Genomic DNA, 9,908 nt, shown 5'->3' with positions numbered 1-9,908 from the left:
TGTTGCTCCTTGGGAGGATGCTAGTGATAACTTAGTGAATTTAGCAGCTCCTGAGGGAGGACCTACTAAGAGCAGGCTGTGTTTTGGACCTCTCTTGGCTTGCAGGCTCTTTGCTCCCTTGGTTAAGGCAAGAGCTGCTCCTTGGCCACCCTCACTCTGCAGACTAGTTTTTCTGGCTGTGGAAACCTCTTAGGAGCAGCTCCTGGACCATGTTAATCCCCTTAATCCTTCCTGTGGCTATTCCCTGCTGGTGAGAAGCTTCCTGCTGCTGTGTTTAACCAGGGCTGGAGCAGTCTTGCACAGAGGTGCCTGGATGGTTTTTTTGGATGTTGACCTTCTTTACCCCCCTGGTTTCCCCCTCTCCTGCAGCAAGGACTTCTGCAGCTGTAGAGAGGAAGATGGGGAGAGCTTGGTGCAGCCATAGATATTGGCCTGTGGATTGTCCTGCCCTTGCTTGCTGCCTTCTCCTCACATTGAGGTGATGTGACTTGTTCCCTGTCCCTCAACTTGCTTAAAGAAAAAAGGAAAAAACAACCCCTTTGCCAAGTGGGCTGAGGTGTGTTTGCAAACTTGCCCATTTGCGCACATCCACGTTTGTCTTGCAGAGCTCTTTGAGCTGCGTTTATCCTGCCAAAATGACAGTTTTCTGTCAGAGAGCTGCAGCCTGGCATGATGTTTATAATTGTCACTAATGTCTGTCTTTTGCAATCAGGTTTGCACCTTGACACAGTGGCATAAAGTGAGGCAGGTTTCCCCCCTCTTTGGGGTGAGGCTGGCTCTCAAAATGTTTGTAAAGCTCTGGTTTGTTTAGGGGGAAGTTAGCACTGTCCTGAAGTGTCATCTTCCACCAAAACCCTGTTAAACCAATGCGAGCAGGGTGTAGCAAGTGGGAGTGTAGCCTATGGGAGGGGTGAAGAGAGGATGTGGGAGTTCAGACAAGGGGGTAAAAAGTGCTTCTGAGCTTTTTGCATTTATACTGGGGTCATGAGAGGAGAATTTAGCTGCCTTATTTATTTATTTTTTAGCTTAAGCCTCTGAAGAGCATGCCACAGAAATTCCCAGGGGGTCTCAGTTGGCTGAGGTCCTGTGATGCCCTCAAAAATATCCCCCCAAACAGAAATAACTCGGTAAAACAAAGCGATGGATTGTGCAGCCAACTAAAATTACCAGCATGTCAAATAAAATATGTACAGCATTAAAATAAAATTTGCATTGCAATAATGCTTTATTAAGCACATTAGGAGATTAAAAGCATCAGCCCATTTGTTCCCATTCGCGTTGCAGCAGGATTTGCATTTCTTTCTTCCCCACCTCCAACTTAGCCCCTCTCCCCTTGCTTGTTTTGCAAGTCATTTTCTCAAGGAACCTTGCAAAGATCTCCCCTCAAAGAAGGTGTGTGTATGTGTGCAGAGGGGTTTTCTTTTTTTTAAATCAAAGCACTTGACTTGGTTGGGTGTTTGTCTGCCCGAGTGTGCAGCAGAGGAGGGGTGGGATGGAGAAGAAAAGGTTTGTCTGCTCCCGTTTCAGCTAAAATGGTTAATTAAGACAATAGAGGCTATATAACAATTGAGGCCCGGTCTATGAATGGTTGTCTAGACTCTATAGTTCAGCTGCAAGTTCTCTGTCGGAATTTTAACTTGGCTGGGCTGTTTCCCCTCCCCTCTTTCCCCGCCTCTCAGCTCATGTCCATAAGTTCCCTTTTCTCTTTTATTTGTTTTTTTTGTCCTTAAACAATCAATCTTTTGAGCGATTGGGGCTGGATTGACGGCTCTGCCTGTCTGAGGGCTCGCGTTCACTGCGGAGCTGCCTTCCCAGCGCTGCGCCTGGGCTCGGTGCCTCGCGGGAGGTGTCGTTGCTGGAGCTGCTCTTGCTTCCTGCATGGGCCCCATCCTCCCTCGGGGCCAGGTGCTGAGTCCTGGTGCCCGAATGAGATCCGGGTGCTCTGTGGAGGAGCTCCACGGCATGCATGAGAGGGAATGAAATTTGTTTAGTGCTGGGAGCCTTGGAAACAGCTTGGTGGGGGTTGATGCTTGAGCTCTGGACCAAAGACGGGGCTGATCCTGCTCTCAGGGGCCACGTGGGGAAGCTGAGTGCTGCTGGGTGGCTCTCCTGGGCTGAGCAAGGTGTTTGCTGCCAGCCTGGCTGCTGGGATGCTGCAATTTAGCAGAGACACAACCCTCTCCTAGCCTGGAGGAGGTCCTTGCACAGCACCAGGTTTGAGGCTGTTGCAAGGAGTAGTGCTGGGTCATTTCTGGAGTCCCCGAATGGTTCAGGCTTGCGGCTCCTCCTTGAGCTGGTGCAAGAGCTCTGAGACATGCAGGCTTTGGGGTGAAGCAATGTGACCAAGGGGAGGTGGGTGGGCAGTGGCAGAGACCCCAAGTGACACCTAAATTTTCTGTCTGCGGTGATTTCAACCTGTCCTTTGGGAATTGCTTCAAAGGTATCCACAAAGTGCCTAAGGAAGGCCAGCGTGGGGACCTGGGAGAACATTTCAGTTCTGTGAATCAGATCAACTGAAACCCCTGTGCCTGGTCCCTGGAGGAGACTAGGGGGCCTGTTGCTGGGGTGCTTTGCCCTGAAGTGGCAGGATGTTCCCCATAGCCGAGCTATGGGCCCTGCTGCAGGAGCAGGCTGCTCTGAGCGCTGTTGCGTGCTTGGGGTGCGCTTGGCTGCTCTGCACCGCAACTTCTCGCTTGGGTCACGTATCGGACCGCAGGCCTATTCTTTTTTTCTCTTCTGTGGGGAGAGTTTTCCTGCTGCCTGCTTGGTGTCTAGGTGGGTTTAAAGGCGGTCTAGAGTGGCTGCGCTATTATAATGGCACGCACAGCAGGGGGGACCCTCGCCGGAGGAGGACGCAGGGATGCAGCCACACGTTTGAAATATGGGTGAGATTATTCCAACTGCATACATGCAAATGAGGCCTGACTGTAGACAGGAGAGACAAAAGGTCATTAGCTTCCCATGTAGCGCCCTTCGTGCGGGGCCTAATTTACTGTCTTCCTAACCCTTTTCCACACATCTTGCTTTTTTTTCATGCTTAAAACAGTGATATTTTGGCAGTTGTGATAGGTGTTGAACAAACTTGGAGTTTATTAGACGTTGTGGAATATGTAGCAGGTGATAGAGATGTGCAAGGGTTCAGATGCTCTCAAAAAGCAGATGTTTTAAGTGCTACATGCTGCAGAGTGGCTTGTGAATTGGAATGTATTGCAGGGCCTCCTGAAATGCAAAATCCCTGAGGTTTCCCCCTGCCAAAGCAGTGCCTAGAAACATGAGTCATCTGCCCACCTGAAAGCATATTGTCAGCTCTAGCAAGCTTTTTTGATTGCCCATGTGAGACTTGGTTTCTCTCGAAATCCCTGGCTCCAGGAACCTGGCCATCAGACTGATCTCTTATTTTAGTGCTTCCCCATGTAGCCAGCTTTGGGAGCGATCCCAAGGTACCTGAGATGCTGAAACTAGAGTGCAAAGGGGGAACATAGTTGGAGTGCTGCCCTGCATGATGAGGGGCAGGAATGTGCACTATAACCAGGCTGGTCCAGCCTCTGCTTTGGGTGGTGAGGTCTTGGTGGCCTGTTTGGGGAAGAAGGTGCTCAGGGTTAACGACATCATCCTGGTGCTGGTAGAGGGATGGGGGAGCAAGGCTGGAGCTGCTTCCTGCTGGCCCTGCCTCCCCCGCACTGGGATTGAGAGTTTATTCACGCGCTAATCAAAGTGACATGATGGTCGTCACAGACTAAAGCCATTCACTCCCTGCATTGGCGAGGTCGGGAGGTCGCCCAAGTTCGCAAGAATGGGGGTTTTTGTCATGCAGATGAGCAGAGAGCGGCCAGACGAGCGCCAAGGGTCCCCCTGCTGCTGCTGGGACGGATGTGCTGGGATGGGGCTGAGTGAGGGGTCGCTGCCATCCCCGGGTGGGGATGCCAATGCCTGCAGGTGGATGCTCTGCACCAGTTTGAGGGCTGGTTTGGAGGTTTTGGCCACAAGAGCTCCCAGGGTGCAAGGACATGACTTGCAAACTGTTTGCAGTGCATGCAACACCAGAATTGGGCCTGCTGCAGGGACACCTTGGAGCAGGGACCCTTCCTTTGCCTGGCTCCCCCTGCCCTGTGCGTAGGGCCAGCTTGTCCCCCTGGAGCTGTTGCATCGGGTTTAATTTGGTCAGGGTTGCAGCAGTGTTGGGGAAAGCTGGACTGTGGGTGCGTGTGGGCAGACAAGCTGGGAAAATGGTCCTCAGCAAGTGGGAGGTGGGGACTGAAGGGCTTGGTCCTGAGCAGAGAAAATGTACTTCTCCATCTGCCTTTAAGCAATGTTGTGTCCTGCCTTGTGCTTATTTCTGGACAAAGTGCCCTGGTGCAGAGCTGGGACCACCCTGTGCAGTGGCATCTAGCTGCAGTGGAGTCGGAGCATGTGTCCAGGAGGGTTTTTCTTCCCCTAGAAACATGTGAGTGGGGATGGAGGGACTGGATCCCACTGCCAAAGGTCATTATGGGCAGAGTGTTGAGGATTTATGACTTTAGAGATGTGATGACAGCTTTATGCCTCTAACATAGGTGGGACTGAGGTGTCCATGCACCTTGTCTGAGCCTTGGGCTTCTCCATGCAGCCAGAGTCTGAATGCCTGCCACTATCCAGGCCAAGCCTGAGAGCTGCAGGAGCCTAGGGTCAGGCTTAGCAAACCCCAACTGGGTTTTTCATGATTGGCGCTGGACTGAAATGAGTTTATTTGGGGATGCTTTGATTAAAGCAAGCTGAGGATGGAGGACACCATACTGTAGAAGGGCTTGGCTTGGTCCCTTCTGCTTGCGTTGCCAGCAGAGGTAAAAACAAAAGGTTTAAGAATAAATGTGTAAGAGGGATTTAAAATTTCCTAATGACTTTGAGATGATTTGAGATGCTGGTGGTGTTTAGTTGCCTCTACTAGGCACGGATGTGAATAAATAAGGAATAAGTTCAGCTCAGATTTGAGAGCTACTCTGCAGAGGGAACTGGTTAAAAATAATGGCAAATGAAAAAGCAGATAAAACTGACACCTTTGTGCTAAAATGGGAAGCTTCAGGAGGGCATGTCCAACAAAACACGTTTTTCCAGGAGGAAAAAAGCCAGAGAAAGATTTGTCACGAACCGGAACCAACTCATGTGGGGAGGGTTTTGGAAGTGAAAAGCCAGATTACAAACCCAAAGTGGTGAGGTTTTTGGGTGAAAATCCTGAGCGTCTTGGGCCTGCTGGGGTCTTTGCTGCTGGGACGCAGCCTCGGGGAGGCCGCCGGGTGCTGCTGTGCCGAGACCTCCGCCGGGAGCCCTGATAGAGAGATATGTCCGGTGGCAGGGCATGAAATCTGCTTGAATAGGTGACTTCCAACTGGTGCAGTCAGATGAGCCTGAAATAACTAAATTACCTCTTTGCTGCCCCTGAGGGTCCCTCCTGGGTTAATGAGGGCAGAGAAGCTCCCCCTTCTTGGCACGGGGAGGTTTCGGGGCCGGATCTGAGCTGTGGGGCTGGACTCGCTTGGCAGTTTGGGGAGGAAAAGGGATTATGATTATACTGTTTCTGGTTGTGCCTTAAATCATGCATTCTGAAAGTGCAACATTTTATTGGCATTTTATATTTAAGTTGCATTTTTAGCACTTTTGCTGCCATGACAGCCAGAAACTGCCTGTTCAGCCTGGTTCCTTAAGGAAAGGGTCCCTCTATCCCAAGCATCCTTCTCTCCCCGCTTGCAGAAACCCCCCGTTTGGACCCGTTGGCAGCAGCTCAGGGTTTAGCCCATAGCTATGGGCAGACCTGGAGAGCTGGCGAGGTGGGGAGGCAGTGGAGGAGGGAAGGATGGCTGTCGAGATGGGTTTACCCTATGTTTTCCTCAAGCGTGCACCCTCCTCTTTGCACTTTTTTTTATTCTAAAGGGCCTTTTGGTGCCCCGGGGTGGCGTTGGGGAAGAGGCGAAGGAAGTGGCCGGGAGGGCTGTGCCGGGGAGAGCAGCTTGGGATTGCAAGTACAAAACCAACCAGAAAGCGACCATCTCGGACGGAGAAAGCCAAGGCAGAGGCACAAAGGGGTGGGCTTTCTTCTTTTTTTTTTTTCTGGGGGAATACAATGTGATGAATTCAGTGCGAGGGCCAGCGCCACCCTTAATATACTTTCAGCGAAACAGGGGTTTCTATGGCAGCCGGGAGAACCAGGCGAGCCCTGAAAAGATGTTTGTGCAGTGCTTTGCCAATGGCATTTGTGGCGAGGGGCACCGGTGCCAGACGGGTAACGCCGCGCGGCCACTAATCACAGTGGTGACAGCCTGCGGGGAGGAGATGGGCTGGCAGCCGTGGGCCCCCGCCACCTCCACGCTCCTGGGTTTTAATGCCCACAGACAAAAGGGGCAGCGGCGTTAGCCCGGGAAGCGGCTGGCATCGGATGTGCCGGGGGGAGAAAATCCGCTGGGAAAACTGTGGTCTTCCTGGGCGGGTGTGCAAGGCAGAGGGTGGGCTGGAGAGGAGGTGGTGCATGGCATGCAGGGCTTGGTGCTCGCTCGGTCTTGTTTCCATTTTATCTTGTCTGCTTGCAAGTCACGTGGCGGGAAGCGTTTTCCAAAAGAGGAAGGATGGATGGGGATTTTCATCCTCCTGGTGTGCTGCTTTTCAGAGGTGCCCGCTTGCCTGGTATTACCTGCATGTGGCATGGTCCATCCTGAGGACCAGTGGGTCCGGCTTAGCCTCCCGTGGTCCAGCTGCTTGCTCTGGGAAGGAGCCCTAGCATGGGAATGCATGGAGGGCTGCTGTCAGGGAGCTGTGAGCTGGGCACCTGGGTGATTTTGCAGCAGTCTTCCATCATTTTGGGGTTACCACTCCCCACCCTGCCAGCAGCATGGATTGGGAATGGCCTGTGCTCGGACACTGCCTCTCCACCAGCTGCCACATCTCCTGCACAAGCCCTTCACCATTGCACTTCCTCTAGATAATTTTTTTTTAACATAAGGACTTAAACTTTCCCCAGAGCAAAGCTTGCTGTTGCAGTGCTGGTGGCAGCTCCCTAGGTCTAAGGTCTGGAGGCTTTGCTTTCCTGCCTAGCTGGGAGCAGAAGTGCTGGGGTAAAGCCTGCTCTTGGCTGTGGTGGGGTAAATTGAGGCTTTTCCCCACTGGAAGGGCTGCAGGGGAGGTTGCTTGGTGCAACCTCAACAAGCTGCATCTGGTGCTGCTCCCCATGATGCTGCATTGGCCACAGGTGGTTCCAGATGGTCCCTTCCCCCCTCCCATGTGGGATCTTTTGCTTGTGTTTTCCAAAAGCACCCTCTCCCCCACCAAAAGAGTCTTCTCCAAATTGTTCCTTTCCCATGGGCCTTTCCATTCCTAATCTTTTTTTATTGTTGAGAAAGTGTTTTGAGTGAGATATTTTTCCTGAGCAGGGTTCCTGTAGATTCAAGACTGATCTTATTAAGACAGCCGGAAGGGGAACTAGATGTTTTAAATTCATTGGCAACACTTGAGGTTTTTCGTCCCTTCTCTTCCCCCTTTCTTCCACTTCTGAGAGAGAACAAGAGCAGAAACTTCAATGTTTTTCTTGGAGTGAAATTGCAAAATAAATTACTTTAGACTATATAATGTGAAATATTGAAATGAAAAGTGATTTCTTTTTTCAAACGAGCTCAGTGCTCCTTTTTGAAAAGCCCAGAGCAAAATGTGTTGATCGTGTTTCAGTGCTTCCCCTGCCCAATTTTTCTTTCCAAACAAACTCTTTGTGGCGACGGACGGCGTTTATGCGTGACATCTTGCTTCTGATGAATTGTCATTTTTCCATCAGAAAAATGTCCAGCCAGCTCCACCCACTAAGCCATGTGTTGGTGATATCTCCAACTGCTTTTTTCCTGCACAAATAGGGATGAGAAGAGCTCTAACCCTGCCAGTGAACTGTTGCTTGCTTCCCAAGTGCTCCTTCTTGGGGTCAGTCCTGGGAATCAAATCCCCTTTGGTGGAAACCATGCAAGTGCCAAGATAGCACTTAAATGTTATTGAGGCTGCTGTTGGGTGATGAGGTTTGGCCAGGTTTGGGAGGTTTCTTTGTAGACCTGGCTATTTTTAATGCCTCGTGCCTGGGCTGTCTGCTACAAGCCAGCTCGGTGCCAGGGCAGCTCCAGGAGCCTCCACTGGTGCAAACCTGCCTCCTGGGCTCCGGATGCAAAGTGGAGCCGGAAAAAGGCAGAAAATGCAAGGAGAAATGAATGCCTGTCCCCAGGCAGTGTTGATGCCTGTTATGTTAGGGTGATGCAAGAACAGACAAAATGTCAGGGCTGGATTCGCCCTTGGGTCGAAGCTCCTCGGTGTGGAGGGGAGGTGGGAAGCGCGAGAGCATGCAGCGTTATATCTGTATAATCAACCTTCAATAAAAATACCTGCTTAAATATTTTGACTGGATCTGTATTTACCAGATTGTTATTCCCTGTGCTCTAGAGGTCAGATGGGGAACCTTTTGCTAGATAACGTGCAAGCTAATGAATTGTTGAGCTAAGCATTGCAGTGCTGAGCCAATCTTGAGGCTTAAAGTTGTGGCACAGAGCGGCGATGCCTTGTTCTGACAATCCTAGTCCCTGTATCGGGCTGTTCTTGTCTGTGCCATGGCTGTAATATCAGACAAACCTTTTATAAATATACCCTTGCAGCTTAAGTGAGGAAAACCATTTAGGAAAATGAAAATTATCCATTGCCACTAAATGAAAACAAATCCCTTTTTGACTGTGCTGTTTTTTTTAAAAAAGGGAATATTTGTCAGAGCAGCTCAGTGTTGTATTAATGTCGGGGAGGGGGAATGTGGCAGTTCAGCTGCGAGGAGACTGTTTATTTTCCATTTATTTTTCTGGACACTAATGGTGACAAAGCACAGGGCACCACCGCTAACGGCAGCGGACAAAGGGCCATTGTGTGGTGGCAGGTATGGGAAATTTGGATAGGAAATGTGCCCACGGATGTGCATTTTCTGTTTTGCTGAAAATTTCAGGTTTTACTCCTCAAATGAGGCAGGCTCCATCCTGGGAGGATTTTTTCTGTTGGGCTGGTCCTGGCGGGTTGCATGGCCCTGGTGCCAAGGGCTGCACATGGCGCAGGTGAATCGGCTTGCAGGGGGGCAAGTGGGCACTGGGTAGCTGAAAGGGGGCAGGAGGAGAGGTGCTCGGATGCTGCTGTCTGCAGAGGGGGAGGAAAAATAAAACCTGCCTCCTGCAAAGCCTCAGTTGGATATATCCTTAGACAAAACAGTAAATAATGCCCCATTGGCTTCCCGCGGCTCAGCCTCTGCACTGTCCCTGCTTGGATCAGCTTGGATGATAGACTTACATGTATCTATGTATAGCCTTGGACTATAGCTCTTTGTTAATTGTAGCTATCTGATTTAAAGGAAGATGAATTAAATGGCAGTGAGCTGCTCCCCGCACCGAACCCCTGAGAAACGTTGCTGTGTTGGAGCTGCCTGGCAGTCGCTGCCCTCCTTCCCCGGGGCGCCTGCCAGAGCTTTCTGCTGGCACAGGGAAATGCAGTTTTTAGGGGGGTGAAAAATAGTTTAGCAGTGGTTTCAGGGTTGTGGTTGTCTCCCTGGCAGGTTTTTGGGGGTTTTTCCCTTGGATTTGAGTAAAAGCTGCTGTGCCGAAGGGTCTTGGGGGGACAGTGATGCTGGTGGGGCCAGGTTCCCGTGTGCCCCGACCCTTGAGGGAAGGGGATGCTGCCAAAGGGGGGCTGAAATAGGCTGACCCTGGGTTTTTTGGGGTATCCTTCCTCTTCCATCCCATGTTGTTCTGACCCCCAGGGGCCTGTGATGAGCCCCATCCGGGGCAGATACCAGTGTTGATGGGCTCCTGTGAGCTTAATGCATTTGCATGGTGTTTCCCAGGGATTTGGGGTCGTTGCTGCTCTGAGTGTCCCCCTCTCCATGG

This window comes from Struthio camelus, chromosome 30, assembly GCF_040807025.1.
Source record: "Struthio camelus isolate bStrCam1 chromosome 30, bStrCam1.hap1, whole genome shotgun sequence".
NCBI classification, from domain to species: domain Eukaryota; kingdom Metazoa; phylum Chordata; class Aves; order Struthioniformes; family Struthionidae; genus Struthio; species Struthio camelus.
Note: the sequence above shows the minus strand (reverse complement) of the source record.